This window comes from Mus caroli, unplaced genomic scaffold (assembly GCF_978045245.1).
Source record: "Mus caroli unplaced genomic scaffold, Mus_caroli_1 scaffold_18, whole genome shotgun sequence".
NCBI classification, from domain to species: domain Eukaryota; kingdom Metazoa; phylum Chordata; class Mammalia; order Rodentia; family Muridae; genus Mus; species Mus caroli.
Window position 1 is genome coordinate 88,050,793 of NW_028227273.1, and position 20,704 is coordinate 88,071,496.

Below are 20,704 nucleotides of genomic sequence, written 5' to 3' on the forward strand. Positions count from 1 at the left end.
GGTGAGTTAAACAAACACAACCCGAAACAGCCTTTTGCAAATATTTATTAAACTAACAAAATCCAACAGGCTGGCTGCCTTGTCTTCCTACTCTATTCCTGTGAATTATTGACTCCGTCATCAAACCTGCTTTATCACCAACTTACTACTGTGAAGACTCGAACAGGGTCTGACCTCTCTGGATAAGACCATTATGTATGAAGCACTGACCTCCCATCACAGAGCAAACAAACTGGAGGCTTGCAACAACAAACCCTGCTCCCAGTGAAGGGGACAACCCTAAGTCAAGGGCAGTGCAGGGTCTTGCAGGGGGTCCCATCTCTTTTAGCTCCCAGCACCTGGTACTAGCAGTCTTGGATGTTTCTTGACTTGTAGCTTCAGTCACTCTCTGCCTCACAGGACTGTGTTCTACTTACACATTCCTGTCTTAACATGTCCATCACATGACTTCAGCAGTTCCATTGGATGAGGGGCTTAACCCACACCTATGTAACCTACCCTATGTCCATGTCATCTACCCTATGTCCATGTCATCTACCCTATGTCCATGTCATCTACCCTATGTCCATGTCATCTACCCTATGTCCATGTCATCTACCCTATGTCCATGTAACCTACCCTATGTCCATGTCATCTACCCTATGTCCATGTCATCTACCCTATGTCCATGTCATCTACCCTATGTCCATGTCATCTACCCTATGTCCATGTCATCTACCCTATGTCCATGTAACCTACCCTATGTCCATGTCATCTACCCTATGTCCATGTCATCTACCCTATGTCCATGTCATCTACCCTATGTCCATGTCATCTACCCTATGTCCATGTCACCTACCCTATGTCCATGTCATCTACCCTATGTCCATGTCATCTACCCTATGTCCATGTCATCTACCCTATGTCCATGTAACCTACCCTATGTCCATGTCATCTACCCTATGTCCATGTCATCTACCCTATGTCCATGTAACCTACCCTATGTCCATGTCATCTACCCTATGTCCATGTAACCTATCCTATGTCCATGTCATCTACCCTATGTCCATGTCATCTACCCTATGTCCATGTAACCTACCCTATGTCCATGTCATCTACCCTATGTCCATGAAGTCCTGCTGTGGTTACCAAACTTGGGAGGTCACACCTGAGCCTCAGGTCAGATTTGGTTACCCATCCTTAATAAACTAGTTTAAAAAGCCAAGTTAATAATGGGAAATAGGAAGGGGAGGGGTTCTTTAATAGTCACATTGGGAAAAGGGACAAAGAGATCTAGTGATGCCCTTCTCAAAAATATCCATCTTAACATTGTTTAAGGTGTCCTGAAGTGAAATTCAAGTTTAAATAGAGAGTTAAGGATGTGCACATCTAAGTGATTCTGGTCAAAGGCGTGGCCCTGCCAACGAGTCCCCCACACCATTCTCTCTCTCTCTCTCTCTCTCTCTCTCTCTCTCTCACACACACACACACACACATACACACACACACACACACACACACACCCTAGGTTGTTTTCTCCTCCGAGCATGGAATTCCCACCTCTTTGGGGTCCACCATTTCAGTCACCCTGATAGTCAGATCGAGAAACCTAAGTGTCTCTGTAAAATATCTTCATTTCTGCCCGGCCAGTTACACTATGAGCATCTGGGCTCTACCTTAGGCTTCCTCTACGATGTTCTGCATAAAATCTATGGAGTCAAGCCACCAGGGGCTGTATTGGTTTAGAGATAATTCCTCTAGGCTCCGCCCAACAGCTACCTAGCAACAGCTTGCGTCATCATTCTCCGCCAGGTGAGGCACCTTCTAAAAGGACTGCTCGCTACCGCAGCCCCACTTCTTCATTCACTCTCTCTCTGTTCCCACGTGTTCCCAGCCTGCCTCTCTTCCTCTCTTTCCCTCTTTCTGTCTTTCTCTGTTCCTCTGCCCCCTTTCTCTACCTCAACCTCCTTTCCACGTCCTCACTCCCGGTCCCCCACAAGCATGGCGTGATTCCTTAGGTGGACATCTTGGCAGGGGGCCCACCAGGTACTCCCTTACTCTCGCCGCGTTACACCGCAATTTATATTTCATAACAGGCTGGAACCTTTAAAGGTATGTGCCCAGAGTAAATCACCCCTTCACTTTACACCAACTCTCTTGGGTGGAGTGCCACAATGGTGACTAACATGGATCTTGGTTGGAGGCATTGGAACCTAGGACTTCAGTGTATCCTTTAGGGATCACTGCTCAATCCCTACACTTGGTGACCTTCTTAATTGGGGAGCCAATTCCTTTAAAGCCTGGACCCCTCCCCTGAGGTCAGCTCTCCGCGATCTTTCCTCAGTGCCGGTCTCCACACCCCTTCCATGCATCCCACCTCTGTGTGGCACCCCAGCTGTCCTTGCTGCAAAGTACCTGAAAACAGAAGCCTCATCTCCCAGGGCCTTTCCCAGAATCACCCCACACCCTTCCTGCCCCCAAACAACTCTATTTTTCTAGGGGGGCTGGTGGAAAAAGAAAGCCTTTCTGCTCTCGAACATACAGATCATTTTTCCAATGTATACAAGCACCAAATAGGTAGCAGATGAACGCAGCTACTGAATGGGGTCGTATGTGGCTGAGAACAACCCTCCCCTAGGTAGGGTCAGACTGACAATTATAGCCAGTGACAGACTGTGATAATGCAGCCAGTGTCTGCAAAGTTGAAAGTTTTTGAGAGAAACAGGACAGTGTAAGTGTTGACTTAACCAACCTCCTTTTTTTTTTTTAATTTTAACCTGCACAAGAGGAAGTGCACACATCTGCAGGCTGCCCATCACAATGTCTGCCTTTCTGCATCTAATGCTTCAAAAACAGACGGGATGTTCCTGCACTCCATGCTTCTGTCAAATCTCCTGTAGGTTTCTCCACATGGCAACACTGTCTCCCCAACACGGCTGCAACCCATGGCTGCAACCCATGGGTCTGTTGAGGTCGCTACTTGAGCCCTTGTGCCAGTCCTCAATGAACCCATGTCTGAGTTCTGTGTGGTGTGTCTGGTGAGATCTAGGCCAAAGGACAGTGAGCCAGACAAAGATGGTCCACACCAGAATGGACCTAAGGCATGGGCTTGTCAGTGGCCAGGAAGGAGCCCGGAAGAAGATGGATGGATGAGCATTGGCAGAGCTGGTGGAGGAGAAAGCCAGGGGTATGTGGCATCACACAGACACAGCAGAAGGGGCAGAGGCTACCAAGTGCCAACATGGACAGACACGCTGAATAAGCACAGTGTGGATAAAGTGGCAGGAGAGGCAGAGAAAGAGTTAGACAGTGGAAGACAAAGAGTGGGGACCGAGTGAAATCTTAATGTGGTCTGAGATACTTTACTACAAAGGCAGCATCTGAATACAGATCTGATGGAAGTGAGGAAAATGACCAAGAGAGTGGAGGGGCACTACAGGAGGACAGGAGGAGCACTACAGGAGGATAGGAGAAGCACTACAAGAGGACAGAAGGAGCACTACAGGAGGACAGGAGAAGCACTATAGGAGGACAGGAGGAGCACTACAGGAGGCAGGAGGAGTACTACAGAAGGACAGGAGGAGCACTACAGGAGGACAGGAGGAGCACTACAGAACAGGAGAAGCACTATAGCCTCAAGGAGACTCTATGAAAGTCCCAAGGCAAAATCACACCTGCTGGATCAGAACCAGGGGTTCAATCGTCCAAAAGCTCATAGAGAAAAAGACTAGGCCACACCTCACACAGTCTTCTTGGCCATAAAAGACCTGGGGTTTTACTCTGAGCAAGATGAGAGCCACTGATGAATTTTGAGGGCAGGGCAGTATGCAGGTACAGAGGTGAGCTGGCAGTTCATATGGACAGGTTGGTTGGTTGGTAAAAATTCTCTACTGCTGGCTTCAAATTCTTGGGGCAACAAGGAGCCAGGGCATCAGTGCAGGGGTATGGATAAGGAGGTATAAACAGAGAAAGATGGCGGAGAGAGTGGAGCTCACTGTCCTGACTGCAGAACCAGCTTGGATCCGGTATTGTGAGCAGAACATGAGACACCCAAATGGCAAAGTGACATCTCAATAAGCCTGCAGTCTCAGACACAGTACAGACATGAATGATGGCCTGATCAGGGAATGGAGGCACCAGGGGGGACAGGACAGAGGGACAGGAGGACACACAGCAAGGGGCTCAGACAAGTACATGCGCCACCATACAGCTCTTTCTGAAGTGACTTATCTGCATGTTGGTGTTTGGTCCTGGTAACTTGAGAGATGCTGTCTATGTCTTCCAACATGGCTTATGATAAAAACTGGTTTTTTTTTCTCTCATCTGAAGAAGAACCAGCCCAATCTAGCCATGTTCCTAGGAAGCAGGCAGACAAGCCAACTCCATAGTCAAACTGTAGCCACTCTTTCTGAAATATTTTCCACAATTACATCCCATAAGGAATTGCCAGCAAAGCCCTGCCCACACGTTACAAAATAAAATGGGGCAGTCAGCCCAAGACTGAAGGACCACTCAGACTACATTCCTGGGCACGATGTGATACCACTTTCTTGGGCTTCAGGGTCTCAAGAGACACATGGACCCCGTTCACAGTCTCCTTCGCGTGTGGATGGCGAGTTCAACGGTGACTGTTCCTTCCCTAGTTATCGGGTGCTGAAGTCTTTCTCCCTGGTTTCCCTGGGGCACAGAGAGGCTTCGGGAAAGTTGCTAAGCACGGTGGAAATCAAAACATCTGTTCTGAAACAGACGCTGAGGCCAAGACAAAAGCCAACTGGCCAGACAGTCAGCTGCAGAGACACATTCCTCTCTCTCCACTGCCTCTCCCTCACCAAAGGGCCAGGCCACAAAGCAATCTGGGGAGAGGGACACCAAGGAGCACCAGCCAAGCAAGCGCGAGCTCAACCTCTTAGCAGCTGTGCTAACATCTTATCCCGGAGAAACTGGGAAGAAAGCAGAGCGTCCTACAGCCATAGTGGACAGGGGACCCCTCCACCCTTCTCTACCATTCTCCTACTTTCAACTCCAGCCCAGCCCTTCGAGGATACTTTAGATTGGATGAAGTGACTGACTCAAGAGGGTTTAACCAGCACCTTACAAGATAGCTAGAGTGCAAGGCTAGCCAGAGTTGGGGGATCTGAGAAGGCAATGTGTGCATTAAAACAAAACAAAACAAAACCTATAATAGGACCATACAAGAAACTCAGCTGCAGCCTCCTTACATAGAGCAGAAGGGTCCAACAGGGACAAGAAGGAAGCAGGGCAACACCCCTTTCTCCATGTGTACACGCCCATTAGATCTTCCTCTGGGGCAACACGCTATGACTAGACCACCTAGTCCACTTCGAGATAGTCAGTTCCCTCAGGGAACACTCCTGGAGCAGGCCTTCAGTCAGCCAGTCTCCACACAATAGATACTTCATGTGGATCCTAACCAGATGCTGGTCCACTGAGTTCCTGATGGCCTTTCTCTGCTCCTGCCCCACTCCCTCCAGTTTGCCCGTCATTTCTTCCTGGACAGACCAGCCAAACTGGTTCGGGGTTCTTCCCCACCTCTTCTCCCTTCCTCAGGTAAGTCCCCTCCCACCTCGGGCCAGCACAAAACACTCCCACTCACCCCTGAGACACCACGGGCTGTGATCCACACAGGCTTCCTCACGCTGCAAGAGACAGTGGCAACAAGGTGTAGAGAACCTGAGCGCAGGGAGAGTCCCAGCCCCTGATCACAGGTCAGTTCACAAGCTCCTCTGTGCTGCTGTGTGCCAGCATCGGTGCTGGGCACTGCCAGCGTGAGACTGTCATGAAGGATAATGAAGCGTTTGGAGGCCAAGGAAGGAAAAGGCTGGAGGAGCCGATGTGAACACCTGGGAGATAAGCGGGGTGGAAGATTCCACAGTGTGGACATCCCTGGGGCCCTGATGAAAGATTTCAAAGGAGTGGCAAGTGCAGTACCCTGCCTGGCTGAGGCGGCTTCTACAGAGGAGGGAAAGCCAGCACAGTACGCGCATGCGCAGACAAGACACTACCTTGGACCCACAACACCCACCCACAAAGGCACCTGGGAAATGAGCTAGGGTCAGGGTGAGCTTCCCGACAGCCTTTGGTGTAAGGGTGGGAGTTGGCCCGGTTAGGAGAGAAAGCTGACTCTGTGGAGGCAAGAGTTCAAGAGATGGGGAAGGCGTGGTCATTGGGCACACAGGCAGACTTGGCAAGCAGGTTAAGTTCCCTCCTAATTTCTTTCTCTGTGAAGAAGGAAGCATATTGATTAGGTGAGAGAGGTGAGATGAAAAACAGTCAAATCACCCCATGGTGCTGGAATCATGGGTGGCAGTCACCTACCTCCCCCCCCCCCCGGCCCCACTGTCACACACACATTGGGCAACATGAGTGTGCGCAGAGATGAGGAGATCTGGACTTGTTCCCAGCTGGGGACTTCAGACAAGGACAGTTGTCTGCATGTGTGCAGGAATCCAGGCAGGGAGGGGAGGGACAGTGCCAGGTTAAGGGCTGCTGTTCCTAGGCTGTGGTGGGCTATGGGACCACGGATTGGGGTGAACATGGAAGGGGACAAAGGACAGGGTGACTGAAACAGAACATTGTGGGGGTGGTTTCACCCCGGAAACAGGTCTATGGTTGAGGTGAGATGGTAGCCTTGGCCACAACAAGGTCACGGATGCGAGACTAGCAGAGGCACCAGGGCATGCTCTGAAAATGACTTCACCTAGGATGGTGACCAAAGGGGAGAAGATGAGGGAATGGTGTGTGTGATCATGAGGAGTGTCCCCCCAGAAGTGCCAGCTCCCAGCAAGCTCCCGCAAAGCAGTGAGTGACAAGGACCTATACAAGCCTCCAGCCCGCTTCTGTTGATCAAGCAGAGTAGCCCCATGGAAAGGCCAGTTTGGAGGAGCCCACACCACTGAAGGAATAGTTTGAAGGATGAGTCAACCATGCAGTGGTTTGCTGAAGATAGGCTGTAGCTCCAGAAGGCTGAGGAACAAGCCAAACAACCCCCCAAACCAAGTCTGTCTGTCTGTCTGCTAATTCAAGCCCAGGATCCAAAAGCAGGGCACAGTTCCTTTCTTGGGCTTCTCTAATAAAGCTAGTGGGAAGCAGGAATATATGCACGTTCATCTGCACTGGACATGCTTTGAAGACCACCTGCGAGCAGCATCCAGGGTCTCGGGAGGCATACGGCCCCCGTGACCGGGAGAGATGAAGACACAGACACACAACATTATCCACATCCCCCCTATGCTGTCTCAGGGCACATACTGTGGCTTTGCTGGACCCTTTCTCCATGCAGAGCTGCTGAACTGAACAGGCCTGTCTATTACAGAGGCTCTGACTGACAGCAGCAAATACTCTTGCTATTTCCTCAAAAGGGCAAGAAAAGTCCTGGGATAACCTGGTGCTACCACCTCTTCCAGCTCCAAACTGCTCCCTCTAACTACTTGCCAAAGGCTCCCTGTGACTCGAGTTAACACTCTCCTTGAATAGAATGGCCTCTGGGCTGAGTCAGTACATGTCTACAGATTGCTTAATTATGTCAGAGCAGACTTCCCAAACTCCATCCCCCATGGACATTGGCATACTGTGACACATACTGTGTGTTTTACAAGCAAAGGATGAACAGGATATAATAAACCCTGAGCTGAGGGGCACATTACAGCAGGGCCTTGGATAGGGGATATTTAATAGGCAGGGTTTAGTGTCATCTGTGAACGGAATTCTTGGTTCTGGGGCCCCATCTATGAAGGGGGGATTGGACCATTTTGCCTCAGATGCCTGTCACAGATTCCAACCTGAGGACTTAGTTGCTTTGTTCTTCCCACGCCTGGTCTTTCCAGATGGAAAGCCCACCCAGCCCCACACACTGCAGACCCCTCCTGGCCTCTTGCCATCTCCAGGCCTGTGCTAGGATGCAGCTCAGACCCCGTGCACCTGTGTCCTGCCCTGACATTCCCAGCCTTAGGCTTGCATCTCAAGGCTGTGAATTGAACCTAGAAGAGGCAAGACCAGTCTGGGCTTGTCTAGAAGCCTTCAGGACCCACCCAGGGAGCGTGTCCAAGCGAGAACCTAATGTCCTGGGGAGGGGAAGGAGGGGTCATGCCATGGGAAGGGAGCAGGTGTGAAGGCACAGGTGCAGGCCCAGGTAGGTAGGGTGACTGGTAAAGTAGGCAGGCAGTCACCCTCCATGTGACTTACAGGAGAGCCAAAGATTGGTGAGGCCAGGGAAGGAGACTCAGCCTTCACCCCTGCAAGGCGGCTCACACTCAGATGGTCATGCCAGGCAGAGCTAGCTGTGCCTGTTCCATTGTTCTGGCCATTTGTACATCCCCCTTTGAGAATCAGTTATTATTCTCCTGCCAGTCCCCTACTGCCCATCTGCCCTTTCTGAGCTCTAGGCATTCTCCTATGCCACGCGATTGCTCTTTGGCCCTTACTGAGCTGCTAACGGTTCCAGATTCTTTCTTCTGACACCACTGGCATCTTCTCATACAGCACAGTGTGAAGTTTTTGTATAGTCAAATCTATCAGCCCGAGCCTGGGTGAGAGACGCACATGCTATATCCTCCTACCAGCTATGTGGGAAAATTCAGAGATGCACACATGGTATTTGTCTATTTTTCTATCTGTACAACATATTTGTTTTTTTCCTTATTATTATTATTTTTTATTATATTCAACATGATATAATTTTTATACCAATCATAAAAATGACAAACATATTATTAAATGAATATAAATAAAGTATTTTTGTTTGTTTGTTTGTTTTGGTTTTAGTAGAGCTTTAAAATCTTGGCTCTTACTGTGGTACAAACCCAAAATAAGAACAATTTTTAGACATTGGAGTTCATTGTAGTAAGGCTGTACTTCAATGTCCCTCACATCACCAAAGGACTTTGCCTCCATAGTAGCTAAGCTAAGAGCTGACAGTTCTGCTGCGCCAAGGGATGAATTGTAGGCACCATTATTTGGATGCAGATTTCCTGCTCTGGTCAAAGTTATTTGACTTGAGTGATTGTCTTCATTCACAGCCCACAGGGAACAGGTTACATTCATTTCAGAAATGGTATGTGTGTGTTAAGAGGGTCTATCCATGAAGTCATTCATCAACTGTTTCAATGAACAGTGGTTCTGCTTGGAGGGTAGCACAGAGATTCTGGCTCATTGGCTGTGATGATTTTGAAAAGCATTCATCTCAGAAAAAGAGTAACTTATAAAGTCCTCTTCTTCAAAATTGATACAATAATTATAAATATCAAGCAAAACATTCAGTCTCACTCTTTGTTGTTCTCTTACAAGCCACCTCCCAAATTAATTGTCTATGTTTCTTTTGGCTGTATAAATAAGTTTGAAATATATAAGCTGTTCTGAAAACCGTAGTACAGTGTAAAAACATCAAAGAAACAATCCTACTAATAGAGAGGCTGAGATAGGAGAAGCATGATTTCAAGACCATTATGTGGTGCACAGCAAGACACTGTCATGTACAAACAAGCAGAAAGTATATATGGATTGTACAGTATTGGACCTATTTCTCCAATTGCCAAATTAGAGAGACCACTGGATGACAGCCAACAAATTTCTAATTCCTCATGTTTTTGAATTTAAATCGATTAGGACATGTTGGTAATATTAATTTTCATATTAAGAGGTTAAGGAAAAGTGATTGTTACTTCCTGTTACTTTTGTTGTTAGCGGTGGAATTATGTTTGTGTGGGCTTGTTGAAAGATGACTTTCTTGCTTCTTTTAAGGTGTAGTTTCACTCCTTGTGTTGGTGTTTTCCATCTATTATCCTTTGTAGGGCTGGATTTGTGTAAATTTGGTTTTGTCATGGGATATCTTATTTTCTCCGTCTATGGTGATTGAGAGTTTTGCTGGGTATAGCAGCCTGGGCTGGCATTTGTGTTCTCTTAGGGTCTGTATGACATCTGCCCAATATCTTCTAGCTTTCATAGTCTCTTGTGAGAAGTCTGGTGTAATTCTGATAAGCCTGCCATTATATGTTACTTGACCTTTTTCCCTTAAATAGTCTTTCTTTGTTTAGTGCATTTGGTGTTTTGATTATTATGTGACAGGAGGAATTTCTTTTCTGGTCCAGTCTATTTGGAGTTCTGTAGGCTTCTTGTATGTTCATTGGCATCTCTTTCTTTAGATTAGCGAAGTTTTCTACTATAATTTTGTTGAAGATATTTATTGGCCCTTTAAGTTGGGAATCTTCACTCTCTTCTATACCTATTATCCTTAGATTAGGTCTTCTCATTGTGTCCTGGATTTCCTGGATGTTTTGGGTTAGGAGCTTCTTGCTTTTTTCGTTTTCTTTGACTGTTGTGTCAATGTTTTCTATGATATCTTCGCACCTGAGATTCTCAATTCTATCTCTCATATTGTGTTGGTGATGCTTGCATCTAAGACTCCTGATCTCTTTCCTAGGTTTTCTAACACCAGGGTAGTCTCCCTTTGTGATTTCTTTATTGTTTCTAGTTTCATTTTTAGATCCTGGATGGTTTTGTTCATTTCCTTCACCTGTTTGGTTGTGTTTTCCTGTAATTCTTTAAGGGATTTTTGTGTTTCCTCTTTAAGGGCTTCTAGCTGTTTACCTGTGTTCTCCTGTATTTCTTTAAGGGAGTTATTTATGTCCTTCTTAAAGTCCTCTATCATCATCATGAGAAGTGATTTTTAGATCCAATTATTTTCCGGTGTGATGGTGTATCCAGGACTTGCTATGGTGGGAGAATTGGGTTCTGATGATGCCAAGTAACCTTGGTTTCTGTTGCTTATGTTCTTTTTTTTTTTTTTTTTTTTTTTTGGTTTTTCGAGACAGGGTTTCTCTGTATAGCCCTGGCTGTCCTGGAACTCAGTTTGTATACCAGGCTGGCCTCGAACTCAGAAATCCGCCTGCCTCTGCCTCCCGAGTGCTGGGATTAAAGGCGTGCGCCACCACGCCCGGCTTGTTGCTTATGTTCTTATGCTTGCCTCCTGCCATCTGATTATCTCTAGTGCTACCTGCCCTCACTATATCTGACTGGAGCTTGTCCTTCCTGTGATCCTGGTTATGTCAGAACTCCTCAGAGTCAAGCTGTCTCTGTGATCCTGAGATCCTGAGACCCTGTGATCCTATGATCCTGGGTGTGTTAGAGCACCTGAGAGTGGAGCTTCCTTCGGGTGTTGTGGGACTGGCTGTGGAGTTTTCGCCCAAAGTCTGCTCAGGGCACCGTTCCAGACAAACCAGAAGGAACCCATGGCACTAGTCTGGTGGAGTTCTTGCGTCCCTGGGTCCCAGTGGTCCCAGTAACTCCTGGTGTTGGGATAGATATTGTGTCCTCCTCACCTCTGGTCCTATGATCCTGTACAACATATTTCAAGAAAGTATTTCTCAGATTTGCCTGACTTTCGATTATGGCCTCCAAATTTCATACTTTACTTAAGGTCTTTCCATACCATAAAACTGGAAAAGCATCTCCTATATTTTCTTCTAAAGCTTTGAGAGCAGGGTTTCTTAAGCCCCTACTTGTTTCTGTAGTTTATTATAATGTCTAATTTCACACAAGGCTATAACTCAGTGTTTGTATGACTAGGCTTGGCCAATGGCTCAGTAAAGTCTTTCCTGCCTTCAATATAAGCACCGGACATCTGTCTAGCCCTGAACCCTGGTACTGTGGTTTGGATCAAGTTTGTTCCATAAAGGCGCATGCTGGAAGCTTGTTTCCAGTGAGGCAGTGCTGGCAAGTGGTGGAAACTTCACGAGGTTTGGCTATGTAGGAGGTCATTTCTTGTGACTTCACAAAGGGGTTAATGCTGGTCTGAGGGTGCAGATTGATCCCTTCAAGAAAAACACTGAAGTGAACTGGTATGAAAGAGCAAGCCTGATTTCTCTCCTAGGCTTCCTCCTTCCTCTCTTGACATATGACTTTGGTCTCAGTCTCTCTGTATCTCCATCTCTATCTCTGTGTCTCTCTGTGTCTCTGTGTCTCTGTCTCTGTCTCTCTCTCTCTCACACACACACACACATGCACACACACAACTTCCTGCCATGTGATACTATATACCACTCACCATAGGCTTAGACCTCCAGAATTTTGAGCTAAATAAATACCTCTTTTCTTTAAAAAAGTGTTATCACTAGGTATTTTGTTATAGCAACAGAAAATAAACCAAGACCCTGGCAACCTCAAAAAGGTAGAAGAGGGCTGGTGAGATGGCTCAGTGGGTAAGAGCACCCGACTGGTCTTCCAGAGGTCCAGAGTTCAAATCCCAGCAACCACATGGTGGCTCACAACCATCCGTAACGAGATCTGGCGCCCTCTTCTGGAGTGTCTGAGGACAGCTACAGTGTACTTACATTAAATAAATAAATAAATCTTTAAAAAAAAAAGGTAGAAGAATGTCAACTGTTAACAATTTAATACTGATAATACTGATTCTAGTAAAAGATCTTGATTGATATTTAACCCCAGACAAGAAAAGCCAGTAAGTGAATTACAGCATCTAGACAGCATGTCACACTTGGGATGTCCTTAGATGTGCTGACTTTCATAACATGTTATGTCCCTTTCATGAAACCTGGAGTTCAAGCACATCCGATTTCCATGTGGGAGACTCACTCCTAGGGAGCACGGAGCTTTAGGATGGGGGAGGTGTTAGTTATCAGACTACTGGTCGTAGGAACAGTCTCCTGAACGAACTTCCCTGGGTAAGAAGCAGAAGCCCCACCCTGCACACCCAGGTTTCTAAGTCTGTGTGTTTAATCAAGGCCTGATTGGGAACATTCACCAAGGAACCCATCAGATGTCACAGTAGTTACTGGCATCCTTATTTATCAAATATCCACCCTTTCCCCCAGCTCTGTGTGTGTGTGTGTGTGTTTGCTGAGGTGGAGCAAACACACACATATAGGTATGCAAATGTGTATACACATGTGCATGTGTATAGAAGCCAGAGTTCAACACTGAATATCTTTTTCAATTGCTTTTCAACTTATTTGGAGTTAGAGTCTCTAAATGAAGCTGGAGCTAACTGCTTCTGCTAGCCTGGCTGGCCATTGAATATCCGGGTCCTTCAGCTTCCACTTCCCCGAGCTAGGACAATAGGCAGATGATGGGGCCTGAGGTTTTTTGTTGTTGTTGTTGTTTTTGTTTTTTTACATGGGAGCTGGGGTTCTAAACTCAGTTCACTTTACTGAATAATCAATCAAGACACCCCGCCCCAGGTCAAATGGCTACCTTTTAAATAAACTAAAGCAATCCATTTTTGCCAGCCCGTCTAAGGCCTTGGAGTGGCTTGAATGAGTGCCTCAGGGTTTTGAACACTAGGCCATCCCGCTGCTGGTGCTGTTTGGGAAGGCCGAGGACGTTTTAAGAGACAGGGTCTTTCAGGAGGACATACACCATTGGGGGTGGGCTTTAAGGGTTCATAGTCTCACCCCACTTCCTGTGTGCTTCCTGCTCCCTGCTGTGAATGGAAATGTGATCCAACCAACTTCCTCTTCAAGAGACCAGCTACCACACCTCCTCAAGAGACCAGCTACCACACCTCCTCAAGAGACCAGCTACCACACCTCCTCAAGAGACCAGCTACCACACCTCCTCAAGAGACCAGCTACCACACCTCCCCTGTCAATGCAGACGCTCCCTCTGGGACTATAAACTCAAGAATCTATAAACTGCCTTGGTCATAGTCTCTAATTGTAGCAACAAAAAGTCATATAGCCCTCTGTCACATTGCCCTGTGTTTCCGGCCTCATTGCTGGGCTTTATAAATGTACCTTTGTGAGGTAAACTTGACACTTACCAAACAATTTCAAACCTTCTGGTCTAATTCTTCACCACCCAAAAGTATATAGAGTCTCTCCCACACCAAGACACCTCAAGACACTCTGGCTTGTCTCTGAGACATCTCCACAGGTCAAACTGATCTAAACAACCTCTCACTCAGGCCATCCTCTAGATTGTGTCAAGCTAGCGACCAAACTAGCACATAATACTTTCCACTCTGATTTGACCTCCTGCACACTCGAGGGTCTGTCTGTCCATCTGTCTCCTGGAAGGCGCCAAGAAGCTCAGACATAACTATCCTTCGCTCCTGGACATCTCGGGACCAGATCTTAGGAATTTCTGGGTGTCCAAGATGGACATCAACACCTTAAGTTCCTCAGACTGTTCAGGACAGAGAAGACAGCCAGGAAGTAAAGAGCCACCTGGGATCCCCAAGAAGTGGTGGTGGCACCATCTCCAAAGCCCACTCCTTCTTAGGCAGGCACTGTTAAGATTTTCTTCTGAGCCTATTTGCACTTTGAAGGCATCTTCCAGTCAACTCTTAGTAGCCCCAAGTTTTTCAACAGCAAAGCTAACCTGAAACCTGGATTAGAGGATGTCACCAAGGTCAGATGCACACTCAGAACCTGGGGTGACTAGGCCACCTGTGCACAGACAAGGCCATGACTGTTCTTCATTTTACATTTGGTTTATACGGTTTGATACTATTTTAGTGGTGATCTCCGAACAACAAACTTCCACTGTGGCTTAAAACTCTCATTGTGGGTGGGGCTGGGGGTGGGCCGCAGGCCACAGTGCTCGTCTAGTAAACACAGCGTTCAGGGGAAGCAGGGGAGGGACAGAGGACTCATCAAAGAGAGAAGCCTACCTCAGTAAGCTCCGCCAGGGGCTGGGAGCCACTGTGTGGTTTAGGAAAGAGTGGCCCAGAGGCCTAGTGTGGAAGTTTTTTTTTTTTTTAAAGGAGGGGCTAGGAGATGCTGGGGCTACCGGAGAGTGGGCATCCGGTGACTCCATCTCCAGAGGATCTGTGCCTTCTTTTGACCTCAGGGTACCCGCACACAAATGGCATGCACTCGCACAAACATACACAGAAATAAATTCTTGAGGATTCTTGAGCTGAAGAGATGGCTCAGTGGTTAAGGGCACTGACTGCTCTTCTAGAGGTCCTGAGTTCAATTCCCAGCAACCACATGGTGGCTCACAACCATCTGTAATGGGATCCGATGCCCTCTTCTGAGGTGTCTAAAGGCAGCTACAGTGTACTCATATAAATAAAATAAATAAATCCTAAAAAAAAAAAAAGGATTCTCATGATAGGAGAAGCCATGTTTGTTGTAATCATTTGCTTCCTGGTTACGATTCTGAACAGTAGGAGGATTAAGTAACCCTCCCCTGAGGGAAGAATGGTTTAGGGAGGCAGAGCTCTAATAAAGCCTCCTCTCCCACGGTAGTGATAAAGTAAAGCCTCAATACTTCACACACATACACGCACACACGCGCACACACACACACACATACACACACACACACATGCACACATGCACGCATGCACACACACACACACACACACACACGCACACACACCCTGCCCTGCCCTGCCCTGCCCCGCCACTGCAGCAGACTCTGCATTTAAAGATCCGCAGGTGGTGCAGATGGAGAGTCAGGGTTTTACAACACTGTACTTGCTTTGTGATTTTTGCCTAGCAGAGAAGGAGCCCAGAGCCAACCCTGAAGGCTAAGTTGTCCCATGACTTGGTCTCTGTGGCCACAGCAGCTGTCACGTTCCCTGACAAATGTGCACCAAGTTCCGGATGAGGGAAGCCAGGCAGTCTCCCGTTCTGAAGGACCCACAGCACTGGTATTTGCTTCTAGGTGGACATGTGCGTCCTCTCAGGGAGAAAAGGTACCTGAGACCATGCAGCTGACCAAAAGGCGGCAGCCAGGATAGAAAAGCAGATGTCCCATGTGGCGGCCACCTCTCTAAGGTCAGTTTACCACATGGAGCAGCCACATCCTTCTCTGCCCTTGACTGATGGGCAGAGCAGACACCAGAGGGGCTTGCTAAGGGGAACAGTTTCATTTTTCTGGGTAAAGATGACTTCCAACAATGCGAATCATCAATACTCACACAAAGGCAGCCCTGTCAGGAGGGAGGAATGCTAGCTAGATGCCAGGTTCACTGTTCATCTTCATCTTTAAAAAGAAATTTATTTATTTATTTATTTATTTATTTATTTATTTATTTATTTATTACATGGTGTTTTTCCCACATTTATGACTGTGTGAGGGTGTCAGGTCCCCTGGAATAAGACTTATAGACAGTTGTAAACTGCCATGTGGGTGCTGGGAATTGAACTCCAGTCTTCTGGCAGGACAACCAGTGCTCTTAACCATTTCTCCAGCCCCTGAGACCTCATCTTAATCTTGACAAGACAATGGGATAGCCATATCTACCCTGCCTGAGCATCTACAAAGGACATATGGCTCCGAGCCTCCCCAAGACCTGCCAGGATGGGGCCCTGTTCTCAGGACATGCATAGCTTTACCTAAAGCAGACGTGATCTGAGGACAAAGCAGGAGCTTGCCTGCACAGTGGGCATGGGGTCCAGGAGAGCAGAAGAGAGGCCCATCATCCTCCGGGGCTTGAAGGTGTAGCAGAGCACGCACAGAGGTGGGGGGTTGGGGGGAGTGCTGCTTTCAGGGTGAACTCAGACCTCCGTGTTTGTACATCAGGACATGTTCCAGGCCACCAGAACAAGTTGCCACCTGTCTTCTGTGGCTAACGCATTCCCAGAGAATCCTGTTCTGAGGCATTTGTTAAGCCAGGAAGCCTCAGGAGCAAGTAGCACCCTGCCAGTCCCATATATCCTAAGTACAGACAAGCGTGTGCTGCCAGGTGCACCTAGCATTCCCACACAAACCCTGGCAAAGACACCAGTGCCCGCCCAGCACTGCCTCTGTGCCCAGCACTGCTCTGAACACCTGCCTGACAGAGCATCCCGCTCCCAGGACAGACTAAGCAAGGAGAGGAGGAAGCGGGTGGGTCTGCTCCTACTGAGCCGACCTCACTTAGAAACTTCTGACTCAAATCCAGAGCTTGGGATAGCCCAGCCCTACATCTCATCTGTAACAGTCCTCACATTCCCAGGAGTGCCCTTAGGGAGCCTGAGGTGACAGGGTTTCCACTGTATGACTGTCTTCGTTATTGTTCCTCGCTGACATGAAACATGATCGCCAAGGCACCTTTTTTTTTTTTTTTTTTTTTTTTTTTTGGTTTTTCGAGACAGGGTTTCTATGTGTAGCCCTGGCTGTCCTGGAACTCACTCTGTAGACCAGGCTGGCCTTGAACTCAGATATTCTCCTGCCTCTGCCTCCCAAGTGCTGGGATTAAAGGTGTGTGCCACCACGCCCGGCTTCAGTGACATCTTATCCGAGGAATTTTTTAAAAAGTTAGTTGCCTTACCTTGTTGCTTAAAATGTATTTTCTTCAAGCACAACATTTAAAAGAAAGCATTTGGTTGAGCTTTTGCTAGTATTTCAGAGGGTAAGTCCATGGAGCACTGGCTAAGAGCTTACATCCTTATCTGTAGGCAGAGAGGGTGAAAATGAGCCTCGTAGGGGCTTTTGAAATCTAAGCCTACCTCCAGTGCCACACCTCCTCCAACAAAGCCATTCCATTCTAATCCTTCCCGAACAGTTCCACAAGCTGGAGACTAAGCATTCAAAGGCAGGAGACTCCTGGGGGGTGGGGTGCCCTCATTCAGTCCAGCACCCCATGGGGAAACTGCTTTTCACTCAGCACCTGGATGCTGCAACAGGATCTGCTAAGACATCCACAGCAAAGACCACCAGGGCTTGGGCTCCGCTCTGCCCCCAAGGAATGCAGGCTTAAAGCGCACACACTGCTTTAAGCATCAGGTTTGTCTTTAGTGATGCCCCAGCTCTGCTCAAAAAGTAGGAGACTTCTTTCCAAGCAGGGGCCTCCTCTGTAAAAAGTGTGTCAGATGAAACCAGCTCTAATTGGATGGACTGTGGGATAGACATACTCACCAGCGAGCCCACAGGACAAAAGGACAAAGGGAGGTGTCTTTCTTCAAATATATATTTGCTTATTTTTTTTATAGCAAAATGGCATTTTACCTCAGACACGTTCTTATGCCTCTCTGTGCCTCAGTTTCTCCAAGTATAACATAGAGCTCACTTGTATAGGCATTATTCTGAGTATTAACCATTCAAAAAGGCACCGGACTCATATTATCAAATGCTAGCCAGCTATTGTCAGGTTGAGCCAAAGCTTATTTTTTTTTAAGGGTTGGTTTCTAAAGCTATTTTTTTTATTATTTATTATGTGTAAGTACACTGTAGCTGTCTTCATACACTCCAGAAGAGGGAGTCAGATCTCCTTATGGATGGTTGTAAGCCACCATGTGGTTGCTGGGATTTGAACTCCGGACCTTCGGAAGAGCAGTCGGGTGCTCTTACCCGCTGAGCCATCTCACCAGCCCCCAGAGCCAAAGCTTATTTAACTGGTTAAAAACCTCAAGCCCTCAAGCCTACTTGCAACAACCCCCCTCCCCCCTTGAAGCTAAACAGGCTCCTGATCTGTGCCTATTTCCTGACATGAATGCTTCAGGTGGAGTTCCGGATCAAGGACCTGGTGACTCTTGAAGCTTTTCATTCACCTAAATTTTCATGAAGAAAGAACAATCACAGTAAGTTGAAGCCCTCCCAGTAGGGCCTTAAAAATGGGAAGTGCCCTTAGCTGGGCTGTTCTGGACTGAGAATGGAGCCAGCCTGCCTACTGACAGCCTTGTGTCCTACAGCATGGTAAGGAGCTCTGAAACTTCCACACTTTCAGACACCTACCTGGCCTGATTTGACTTTTGACTCTTTTTATTTATTGGTTTGTTTTTTCGAGACAGGGTTTCTCTGTGTAGCCCTGGCTGTCCTGGAACTCACTTTGTAGACCAGGCTGGCCTTGAACTCAGATATTCGCCTGCCTCTGCCTTGGGAACCTAGTTCCCAAGTGCTGGGATTAAAGGCGTGCGCCACCACACTGGGCCTGACTTTTGACTCTTAGTAGGTTGGCCACCTAGCCCACTCAGAAATGTTTAGAGACTCCAACCTAGTTCCCAAGCGTGGCTCAGATCCGTTTATCTGGGGTTTCAAAGGCAATCAAGTACGGGCAAAATGGTCCCAGTCCTCATTTGGCAAGGTTGTAGAAACTGAGCAGCCAAAAAAAAATAAATAAAAAATCCAGAAGTAGGCCATGGCCCACAGACTGGCATGCATGCCCAAGGCAGCCAGCCTGGCAGTCTGTAGGGCGTAGGGTCAGAGGACCAGGAGCCCCCATACCTCCCATGGCGAACTGCTTCTCTGTTTTAATCAAACTAGCAAACATAAACAAAACACATTTTGTCCTCCTACTTTGAAAAGCATATCTCCCTGACTGACCAGAGGGCCAAGTCTAAAATGCGACCAACAGGCAGAGCTGCCCAAACCTGGCTCCTTATCTTCTTCCACTGTCTCCTGCATCGGCCTTCTGCCTCTGCCAGGGGTCTCACGTACACACAGCAGATGCTCAGCTACCTTAGGTTCCATTCTACTTGCCCCACCCAGGCCCCAGGGGCCTATGGAAGGCACCACATTGGCTAATCAGTCAGGGGCCTGAGGAACATCTCTGCATCAGCAAACAGGCTGGGTGGTTTGCACAGCAAGGCACAGGGTGCTGGAGAGCGGGAGACTTCAGAAGGGCAAGCACAGAAGCTGGAGGACACAGTCCCTTGGCTAGTTCTAATAAAGGGGTCCCCCCCCCGAGCCCACCAGTCAAGGATCACCAACTCCCAAATGACCTGAATTTGCTCACCCTGTTTCTATTGTGATTATGAACTTACATAGTCTGTAGGTGACTAGAATTAGTAACAGTGTATTGAACATTTCAAAATGGCTGAAGGAGTAGATCTAAATTTCCTCATCATAAAAAACAAACAACTGTATTTGAAAAGAATATGCTAAGTGGCTTAATTTAGTTATTCCACATTGCATGGATCACAACATCACTGTGTCCACATAAAGATGTCTAATTTTTTAAATTTATGGCAAAATAAACAAGTTGAACAGAAATAAGAGAGAGAGAATAAGAGAGAGAGAGAGAGAGAGAGAGAGTCACGGGAGAAAAGTAAACTCTCACTCACTTGGCACAGAATAAATTACATTTTAGGAGGATCTTTTTACTCACAGCGGTGGTGGGAAAATAGTAATTTATTAAAATATTGATAGCCACTAATATTATATATAAGTCCATGAGGTTGATTTTTTCTCCCCTCTGTTTCTCTGTATGATTGAACACTTTCGCAATTAAATGTTAAAAGTGAAATTTTGAGCCACACTGTGCCAATGAGAGACCATTCAGAACTGAAGCAACAATAACTTCGCAGCAGGAAAATAGACATGTTTACCTAGTTTTCATTTTTATAAACAGGGTGCAGAGAGAAAGGGTCCACATACAGTAATAAGGGGCCCATCAGCTGCTGTAGCCCTGGCCCAGAGCTCCAATTGCCCAGATCAGGACTTTTCTGTGTCCATCTCTCTTCTGTATCTCTACAATGGCCCCTTAATGGTTCTCTGCAATAGCCCTACACATTTTGGCTACAGAGCCTAAGAAAATGAACAGTTCTAAAGGAGCCTAGCCGGGCTCAGGGTCACCTCACTCATGCAAACCAAGCATGGCTGTGGCATCTAACACACACAGCAGCTGGGCTAGTCAGGAAACCAACTGGCCACGCACAACCTTTCCCCAGAAACCCCCCCAAAATTTAGTAGCATTCGCCAACTGTTTAAGTCTCTCAAGCCTCCTTCCCTACCTCTCCCTGTCTGTCATCCATCAATAGGGACAAGGCTAGAGGAGGATGAGGTGGTGATCAGCCAGCAAACGAGGTGTAACACACAG

At 47.3% G+C, this 20,704-nt stretch overlaps 1 protein-coding gene across 9 annotated transcripts in view; it reads right to left on the bottom strand.

Moving 5' to 3' along the window:
• The window catches only part of Synj2 (synaptojanin 2), a 97,528-nt gene that overhangs the window by 73,066 nt on the left and 3,758 nt on the right, over positions 1-20,704 (bottom strand). Inside the window, exon 1 of one of the 9 annotated variants that reach the window (XM_085832615.1) lies at positions 5,594-5,863. The exons of the other annotated variants lie outside the window; for them this stretch is intronic. The gene's annotated coding sequence lies outside the window, so the exon portion shown is untranslated. Of the gene's footprint in view, positions 1-5,593; positions 5,864-20,704 lie in introns of those variants that run through there. 9 annotated transcript variants of the gene reach the window in all.